At 49.6% G+C, this 9645-nt stretch overlaps 1 protein-coding gene across 3 annotated transcripts in view; it reads right to left on the reverse strand.

Moving 5' to 3' along the window:
• PRKCD (protein kinase C delta) overlaps positions 1 to 9645 on the reverse strand; it is a 201247-nt gene that overhangs the window by 142225 nt on the left and 49377 nt on the right. For 2 of the 3 annotated variants that reach the window (XM_019505197.1, XM_019505199.1), the window contains exon 3: positions 4766 to 4834. The exons of the other annotated variant lie outside the window; for it this stretch is intronic. The gene's annotated coding sequence lies outside the window, so the exon portion shown is untranslated. The remainder of the gene's footprint in view (positions 1 to 4765; positions 4835 to 9645) is intronic. 3 annotated transcript variants of the gene reach the window in all.

Raw genomic sequence — 9645 nt, forward strand, 5'->3', positions numbered from 1 at the left:
CCCTCCCCCCAGCCTCTGCTCCTTCCTTCTATGCTCTCTCCAACCTCTGCTCCTCCCTCCCTCCCCTCCAGCTTCTGCTCCCCACTTCCCATCCCCTCCAGCCTCTGCTCCTCTTTCCCCCACTCCCCAACTTCATCCTCTGTTCCACCCCCACCCTTCCAGCTTCTGTTCCCTGTTTCCCTTTCCCTTGCTCCACATGGCAGGCTCCATCCCTGCTCTAGCCTGGGGCACTAAGCATGAGCCCCAGCCCTGCTGCCATAGCAGCCATGTGAGCTGCCGGCTGCTGCCATGGGGCCAGGCTGGAACCATACTTAGTGCCCCAGTGTAGTGTGGACAGAGACTCCTGGTGCAAAGCAAGGGTAAGAGAGTGGGATAAATACTCCTGTCTTTTTAATGTACTTTTTCTATACAAGCATTACAATGGTAGCAATAACATTTTATTTTCATATCTAATACCTCTTATCAGTATGTTTATCATCCTGAACCTAAAAATTAATACTAGTTATCAACAGGGATCCTGGTTTTCCTCAATAATAATAAAATCACAAACCACCCATAGCCCCTGCCTCCCCAACCCTGCCAGAGGGGGGCCCTAGCTGCCAGGGCTATGGGGCTAAGGACCTGGGTCTGCAGCCCCCTGTCCCCAACAGAAGGAAGTGGCTGCCACAGTGGAGCAAAGCCCATTCCTTCCCCCCATACGTCTGCTGCCTGCTGTGGGCTTGGGCAAGAGGGACAGCTCCCTGCTGCTGCGTGTGCTCCCAGGGGGCAGGGGGGACCCATGCCCCCCAGTTCTGTGTACAGGGCAGGGGCGGGATGGGTGCATGCTGCGGGCTTAGGCTCCCACCCTGCTGCCCTCCCCCGGAGTCTCCACAGCCTGGCAGATGTGACTGGGCACTGCAGGAAACAGTGGAGCCGTGCATGAAAGTTTCTTGCCATTGCAAGCTCTGCGCTGCCTTAGTGATCCATCTCCCATGCATGCGGACGCAGCGGGGATGGTAGCACAGGGTTATGTCACTCACTGCAGCCCCGCATGCATAGGCAACATGTTGCCAAGGCAGTGCAGAGCTCACAGCTGCAAGCAGCTTTCCAACCTGCCAGGCTGCGGAGACCCTGGAGGAGGGCAGCAGGGCAGGAGCCCAAACCCACAGTGAACACCCACTCCACCCTTCACAGATCTTGAGGAGTCGGCCCCACCCCCTGCCCCCTGGACAAGCTGCCTGCAGCCCTGTCCCACTCCCCACAGGGGCCCTGAGGCCGTGCATTGTGGCCCCAGGCCCCAAGCACTGCTCAGCTGAGCAGCAGCCTCAGCCCCAGGCCTGCCCCACTCCCTCCCTATGGGGACCTCAATACCCCCTCACCCCCCAATTTACCTGTGGGAGCTGCTCTCCAGGCTGCCTGGGGCCACTATGTTTGAGGCCAGATAAACAAAAGATGGTATTCTATTCTTCTCTTGTTATCTAAGCAGCCATTTTTTTTCACCTACAGGGCAATGTTGCTATTTCCAAACCCCAAATTCTATGGCTGGGCGTGTAGCCCTACACATATAGACTACTAGGTATGACTACATAGGCTGCTTCTAAACATGTCTGTAGTGCTGCAAAGTTTGTAGCACTATAAAACTAACAAGTGCTATGGGCAACCACATATTAAGAGTCCCCTGGCTGGAGTGAGGCAAATGCACACTCTCATGCCAGGGGGTGAGAGAGGTCTGCTCCATGCTTCCTCACCACCTCCCCACCCCCCCAGAAGCCTATCAGTGAACTGGACAGGCTCATTGACAGGCTGGTGAGCTGCTGACCTGTCAGGCAGCCCAGTCAGTCTTGGGCAGCCCTTTAGAAGTCTTGATGTTTTAAAGGGCCGCTGATGTTTGAGCACCAGCAGCCCTTTTAAGTTCCTAGGCTTCAGGCAGCAAGGTGATGGGGCTCGCTTCAAGACTTTGGTGCAACCTGGAAGGCATCACTAGCATTCCTGGCTCCCAAGCTATGGGTGCATACTTTAAATGGTTCGACAACCCCACAGCCCAGGAGCCAGGAATGCTGGGGGCCAAAGTTCCAGCTCCTGGGTATAGGTGGATTAACGCATGGGCTGGTGGGGCCAGTGCCCAGGCCCCAGGGAGCCCTGCCAGTCAGGGGCCACCAGATGCCTGGATTCCTGTGGGAAATGGTTGGTTTCTCCTTGAAGGAGGGCAGCATTCCATCCTGCAAGGGGATGCTTGGGGCAAGATGCAAGAGGCACTGCCTGAACGCATGTGGCTCAGAACACAGCTGGGCAGTAGCTCCCTGCAGGTAAGTGTATGGTGGGGAAGAGGCAGGGGGTGCAGATCAAGGCCCCCCGTGGTGAGGGAGAGAGTGGGGAGGGGCTGGGGGTGCTGCCCAGCCAGGGTGGTGCATGGGACCCAGGGCTGGGGTGAGGAGTGGGATGGAGCCACAGGTGGCTTATCTAGGGCATGTGTGCACACTGCGCAGATCCCCAAGGGGAGGCATGGGGGGGCATGTGCCCCCCCAGATTTGTGTGTGGGGCAGATTCAAGCTGCCCATTGCAGGCTCGGGACTCTGCACTCTGCTGCCTTTGCCCCAGAGAGCCCTGAGCCCGCAGCAAGCAGCTTGCATCTGCCCTCACCCTGCTCAGATTTGCTCTGGTAGTGACAGGGTGGGGGGAGGGAGGACGGGGAGCAGGGAGGAGAGGTGGGCATGTGCCATCCCACTCTTAGCCTGGCAAGGTCCACTCAACCTCCCTTGTGGGCAGGGGTGGTGCCATGTAGCCATGCAGAAAATGACCATTTGGATGACAGGAAAAACAGTACGCCACCCAAACATTTCTTGGATAGTTGCAAGACACTTCTCACTGCTGTAGGGATGTAGTTTCAGAGAGCAAGATGATTTTCCTCTACTTCTAAAACTAATATTTAAACTTTCTTTATAGTAAAGAGTCAGTTAAAAGTCTAAGGACTATGGAGGACAAAGCTGTATGCAAACAAAGAATCTACTGGCTCTCCAAGAGTCAAGGGCTGATCCCACAGCAGTCAAAGACAAAAATGTATCCCTCTTTAATACAGTCCTCAATCATGCTGAATATCTAGGCTCCAATCCAGAATTTCACGTTTTTATTTTACTTATATTTTCAGTTGATTACATTTCTCAGTTATTTGATAAAACCTCTTGTTTTCTTGAAACTATCAGTAACACAAGTGCTAGCATGACACTTTTAAAGAAACCACATGAGAACATTTCCATGTTATGTTTAAATAAATCTCCTCTTTTTTCAAAGCACTGCAGACTTAGTTTTAATTAAGAAAGAAGGCTGCATTTTTGCCCTTAAAATGAATGCAATCAAGCACACTAGAGGTTACATCAGTTGTTTAAAAGTCATCAAATTTCTAATTATTTTACATGTCAGTTTTGGCCAGTTAAGGTCATATTGCTACCACGGTAAAAGTAAAAGTAATAATGGAATGGTTCAACTGACATTCAAGAAATAAAAAGTTAAATGTAACCCTTCTACAGTGTTGTTATTAGAAGACAATTTTTTATTACACACTCCAAAAACATCAGGCAACTATCCAGTTTAAGTGGCTCTTTTTGAATACAAGCTACATACTTAGGCTACCGCCAATATTGTGATCTAAGCCTCTGAGTATTTGAGAAGCTAGAACACTCATTAGCAGAAAGAATTTAGGCATCATTCATAAACACTGGAAACCTGTTACACAGATAACCTTGTTAGATCAAGTTTATCTTTTTCAACAGTTACATGCTTTTAAATCAAGGCTTAACACCACCCCCCGCACGCTCCAAAACGAACAACAAAAACAACCAACAAAACAACTCGCCCCAGAACCCCCCCCCACCCAACAAACAGTAACAAGGCTGGTAAGGCAAAAATTCCAGCTACAACCCACATCTTGAATTATATATAGGCAGGGATTTAATTTTCCTCCCTCAATCCCTTTGCCATTTCACACTTTTTAAACAGTATTGCCTATAAAGCCTAGGTGCCTGTTTATTCAAAACATGGGTTCTTAAAATTAGGCTTCTGGAATCATCTCTAAGCCTAAATAAAGAATCTTATTTTCAGGAGTCGAAAGCAGGAAAAACTACAATTAAAGTCATTGCTAAACTAAATAAGCACCTCTCAGCAACAGCATAATTACAGGTGGGGGAATGGGGCACTAGCCCCAGGCACCACTCCTGCCAGCCTAGCCACTGCAAATGCAGTCAGTAATGTGTTAAACAAGGATTTACTTGGGATGATTTGGAAAAGGATGATGCTGCCCCAGGCAGGGGGTTGGACTAGACCAGCATTTCTCAACCTGTGGGTCACAACCCAAAAGTGGGGCACAAGAATATATGAAAGGTTGCAAACAAACTTTAAAAATGGATTCTCCTTTAAAGGAGAAAAATGTGGGAAACCATGGACTTTCCCTTGCAGACTGGCAAAGTACCAGCCTTCAAGGGGCTGCTTGGGGCTTCCCATGCCCCACACACCCACCCCCTGCCCCACACACTGGGGGCTTGGGCCTGGAGACAAGGGGCAGCAGGTCAGGAGTGAGGGGCATTGGCAGGGCCAGGGGCCTGTTTCCTACTTAAACTATTTACTGGTTCTGGGCTGGCTAATATTTACAAATGGGTCCTGGTACAAAAAAGTTTGAGAACTACTGGACTAGATGACCTCAAAAGGTCTCTTCCAGACCTACTTTTCTCTGATTGATTCTATGATCTCTAAGTGAAAATGTCCTTCACAATCACAAAACTAAAACAAGACTTACCTGTGTGACAGTGTAAATACTGTTAAATATGGAATGATAACATGGATTGATAGGGTTAGATTTCCAGACCTGAAAGAGAAAAATCCAAACTAATATTATGTACTTGTCACTGAAATTGCTACTAAAATGTTTTGTTTTTTTATAAAATAAAAATAAAACCCTTCAACTGTCTCTATACAGTTTTTCTCTAGATTTTCTCTAAGATTTTTCAAAGTCAGCTGGAAGATCAGTACACCCAATTCCCATTCATTTTCATAGGAATTGGGCACCCATGTCTCTGAAGCAGCTTGGAAAAATTCAGCTTTAATATCTAATTGATACAAAGTTCAGGAAAAAAATCTTATTAATGCCACAATAGATTTAAATGTAAAACATTTTAAGGAAAAAGGTTTGGCTTATCTTTTTAAGAAGCCTACAATTTATAGGACAAGTTGGAGGGAACACTGAGGAACAAATGTATCTAGTATTGCTGTTAGGTCTTTGTTTGATTACATTTCACGACAGCATTCCTTTCTTTTTCACCATTTCCTGATTTTCAAGGGCTCAACTGTGCAGCCTTGACATTGTACAATCTAAGAGATTTTTAATTTAATTACTATAATAAATTACTGCTGATAAATTACATGATAATTGCAATAGACTGTCTCCCAAAAGACAAAATATGTTAAACTCTCAATCCTTATTGGGAACAGAACCTAGAAGTCTTTACTGTATCCACATGCCTATGGAAGGACTCAATAAATGAAAAGACAAAACAAAAATAGTGCCTTAGATTAGCTGAGGTCTTGGCTGAAAAGATAAGCCTCACAGCATGCTCTGAATATTAAAACACTTAATGGATAAGAGTGCCAGACTCTGCAACTTGCTCAGTCAACTCTGGCCTAGGAGTAAATCTTTAAGAAAAACTGAGAATGCTACTGCCAGTAAGTGAATACTAAAATCCCATACTTCTGAAGAACAGAGAAAATTACTTGTTTCCATACTATAAAGTTTGTTCAATGCCCAGTAAGCGTTTACCACCACTCCCCATTTACAGTACAGCTGCGTGAAGCTTTGGTAACTGATTACATTTGGAGGAGATTTGGCTCAATTCAGCATCCGACTCTCCAAATCCGAATTGAATCAGGAGACCCATTAAAAGGTCTAAATCAAATCGAAAGCATTTGAATCGATTCAGAAAAGATTTGGAGAGATTTAGAGATTCAAAAGGCAGGCTTGCAGGAAACAGAAACTTAGAAGAAGGAAGGGGGAGGAATGGGGGAAAAGACTGCTCTGATATTGTCATCTGTAGCTAGCCAGTGACTGTGATCTTTCCCTGAGTTCCCTTCCAATCACAGTGCTCTAGAGGTGGGACTTAGAAACAGCATATAAGGCTCCATGTGTAAACTGGTCTGTTTCTGTGTCTTTTGCGAGCTGCGTCTGTCTTGCAGCAGCAACAGCAGCATCTGAAAGGTTCAGGCTTGGAAGCACTAACTAGTCTCTTGCTATCAAGTTGTATCCAGTCCTTTCCTACTTACCTTGCCTACCATCCCTTTGTTATCCCTTTCAACTTATTCTTCCCCACAAATCCTCTCATTTGTTCTTCTTAGTCTGTCTTTTTTTCCCCCCTGCACAAAAAGAAATCTGTGTTTTCCCTGACAGTGTGTCATCACTGTGCAGGAAAGCACAACATATAGACACACACACATTTTGCAGCACACCAAACATGAAGCGTGCTGGAAAGGCAGGTGCTAGGTCTTCTGGCAGGGGAAGGAGAGGGCACAGAGGGAGAGCTGCAAGTCCCCACTCCCCTAAACTCCGATTACACCCTCTTTCCTGGCAGCGATGAGTCTTCTGCTAGTGGGAGCAAGGAGGTGGGAGCAGTGCCTGCAGCTGCACCACTTCCACTAACACCAGTAACAACCACTAGCACCAGCGTGACAGTCTCCACCCCAATTTCAGTCCCCAGTGTGAACCTTCCAATGCCAGAGGAGGAGCTGGAAATGGAAGCAGAGAAGCTGAGTGCACTAGCTAAGGAAATTCTGGGGAAGGAGGGGGAATCTGAGTTTGTGCTCCACACCCCTCAAAGTTCCCCTAGAGGCAAGTCTCTTCTGGAAGACACTTAGGAGGAGGTTGTGGGGGCAGGTGGCTCAGCTCTTCCTTTTGTTGTACCTCTGCCTGGAGGAGGGGGGATAAGGCAGGATCACCACCGTCAACCCAGAAGCAAGTGGGTAGTGTAGTGTGGTATCATTTTGAGGCGGCAGATCATCCCAGGTATGCTACCTGCCAGCACTGCCAAAAGCAGATCAGTCAGGGCAAGGAGGTGAAACACTTCACCACCATGCCAATGCTCCTGCATCTCAGAAAGCAGCACCCCCTTGCCCTTGTTCCTCCTCAGCCTGGCCAAAAATTAGTCCCCTCCAAAGCCCCCATCCCCAAGAAGCAGAGGCAGGCCACCCTGGACCAGTGGGGGAAAGGCAGAGACAAAGGGGTGTGCATTTCCAAGGTGAGCGAGGTCACCCAGAGCACTGGGGAGATGCTTGCTCTGTATGGCCAGCCCTTCTCCTTTGTTGAGTGTCCAGGGTTTAGATGGCTCATGGCCCCATCCTAGCAAGTGCCTGCATATACCACCTTTAGCAGGACAGTGGTGCCCTCCCTGTATGAGGCATGCAGGGAGTACTTGAGGGAGGAGCTGCAGAAGGCAGGGCTGCAGGAAGTTTTGCACTTCACCCCAGACATCTGGAGCAGCCAGGGTGGAGATCATGCCTACCTCTCCCTCACAGGGCACTGGTGTGATCAGTCAGGGCATCAGTGGGCTCTCCTTCAAGTGGAGGTGATGGATGAGTCCCACATCACAAGGGAGATCATGGTGGCCATGAACCACATGGTGCAGGGGTGGCTCATTGGGCAGGGCAAGCTCACCCATGGGTTCATGGTCACCAACAATGGGGCCAATATGGTCAAGATGCTGCAGGATGGCACACAAGTTCCACCTCATAGTCAGGGACACCTTGGAGGGGAACAGGGCTCCTAGTGACAGCGCCATTACTACCACAACCAGCCAGCTCATTTTGAAATGCAGAAAGGTGGAGGGCTACTTCCACCAGAGCATCAAGGGGGGCAAGATGCTGCAGGACAAATAGGCAGAGCTAAGCATCCCACAGCACAAAATCATGCAGGATGTGGAGACTCAGTGGAACTCTACATACCTGGTGCTTGAGAGGCTGGTGGAGCAACAGAATGTCATCCATGAGATGGCCTTGCTCGGGAAGATTGGGATCAGCGGCCCCCTTAACAAAGCTAAGTGGGATACCATTTCCCAGATCTTGGTGGTCCTCAAGCCATTCCTCGAGGCCACCGAGAGCCTCAGTGTTGGAGACACCCTCCTTATCCAGGTGATCCCCATAGTGAAGGAGCTTGAGAATCAAATGGAGAAGTTCCAGGGGATCAGTGTTCCTGGCTGGCGCAAGCCACCGTCATTAGAGGTGCAGGCACTGGTGAAGTGTCTGAAGGAAGGCATCAAAAAAATGGCTGGATTCATTGCAGTCCAATATGGTACATGTGCTGGCAGGCAAATGTGACCCAAGGGTGAAGGAGAGCATCTGCAGCAGCAAAACCCTCAATCACTGGAGAGAGGTGCTGGTGAACAGAGTCAGGGAGGCAGAAGGGCAGAGGCAGGGGGATGTGGAAGAGGAGGATCCACTTTCCCGTGCCAGCACACCAACCACTAGTTAATCTCCTCCACCGCAACCACTGCCAATGTGGGCCAAGGGCATGGCCTCAATGTTGGGGTCCAGAGGCACCAGACCCCACTATCTGGCAGGTAGCGCAGAGGCCTCAGTGGCTACTTATCTTGCTGAAGACGTGGAGTCACTGCACTGTGACCCCTTGGCCTATTGGGCAACGCGCAGCCAGGTGTGGCAGGATCTGGCCATGGTTGCCTGGGAAAACCTGTCCCATCCACTGACCAGTGTCCAAGTGAGAGGATGTTCAGCACTGCTGGTGATGTTGTGACACCCCGCCACACTCCTTGGATCCTGGTTTGGCAAAGCAGCTGGTGTTCCTGAAGGTGAAACTCCTGCTGCTGGGGATCCCCAAGCAGACAGAGTGTGTGCCACCCTCTTCACCCTCCTGCCACCTACATGCTTTTTAAATTTGCTTTCAGAACCATTTAATGCCTACTCTCAGAGCTGGAGGAGGCAGTTTAGTTTATCGTCAGCCAGCAGGGGAAGAACATCTCCCTGCTGAGCTCCTGTGCCAAGAAGAACTTGGAGGTATGGCTGGGGTTATGGGGAAGGAGGCAGCCCCAGGTCGTGGGCATGACCTAAAACTGCACTCTGCCAAGGAGGCCTGGTGGGACTGCTGGTAGGGCGGCAGCCCCAGGAAATGCCAGGACCGTGAACCTCCTTGGTTAAAGGTGGGTAGGGAGCACCTGATAACCTCCAGCCACTGCATGCATGCACAGTCCTGGCTGGGGAAAGATCAGACCTGTAAGATGTTTAAGAGGTCTGAGGTTTACTGGTTGCAGTGGAGTTGTGAGGGTGAGAACAGGCAGGCAGCTCAAATCTGACCTGAGATACCCTTGACTGGGCCGTGCTGGGGCCAGGACCCAAAGGGGAGCCAAAGGGCCAGGGGCCCGCCGCAAGAAATGCCTAGAGCAAGAGGCTCAGGACACTGACTAGCCTGAAGGTGGGGCCAGGGGCTAAGGGGGAGTCCAAAGGTCCTAGATAGGTGACCAGAGCTGGAGGGGGTGAAGGACGTAATCTGGGAGGCATGGGCCGCAATGCAGGGAAGGTACAGAGCTGTGAAATGGATGTCAGCCCTAGACATCAGAAGCCTAAATGGGCAGCCTTCCACCTGGGTAACATAGTTTCATAGTTTCTAGGGTCAGAAGGGACCTG

This window comes from Gavialis gangeticus, unplaced genomic scaffold (assembly GCF_001723915.1).
Source record: "Gavialis gangeticus isolate Ggan-Ray unplaced genomic scaffold, GavGan_comp1, whole genome shotgun sequence".
NCBI lineage: Eukaryota > Metazoa > Chordata > Crocodylia > Gavialidae > Gavialis > Gavialis gangeticus.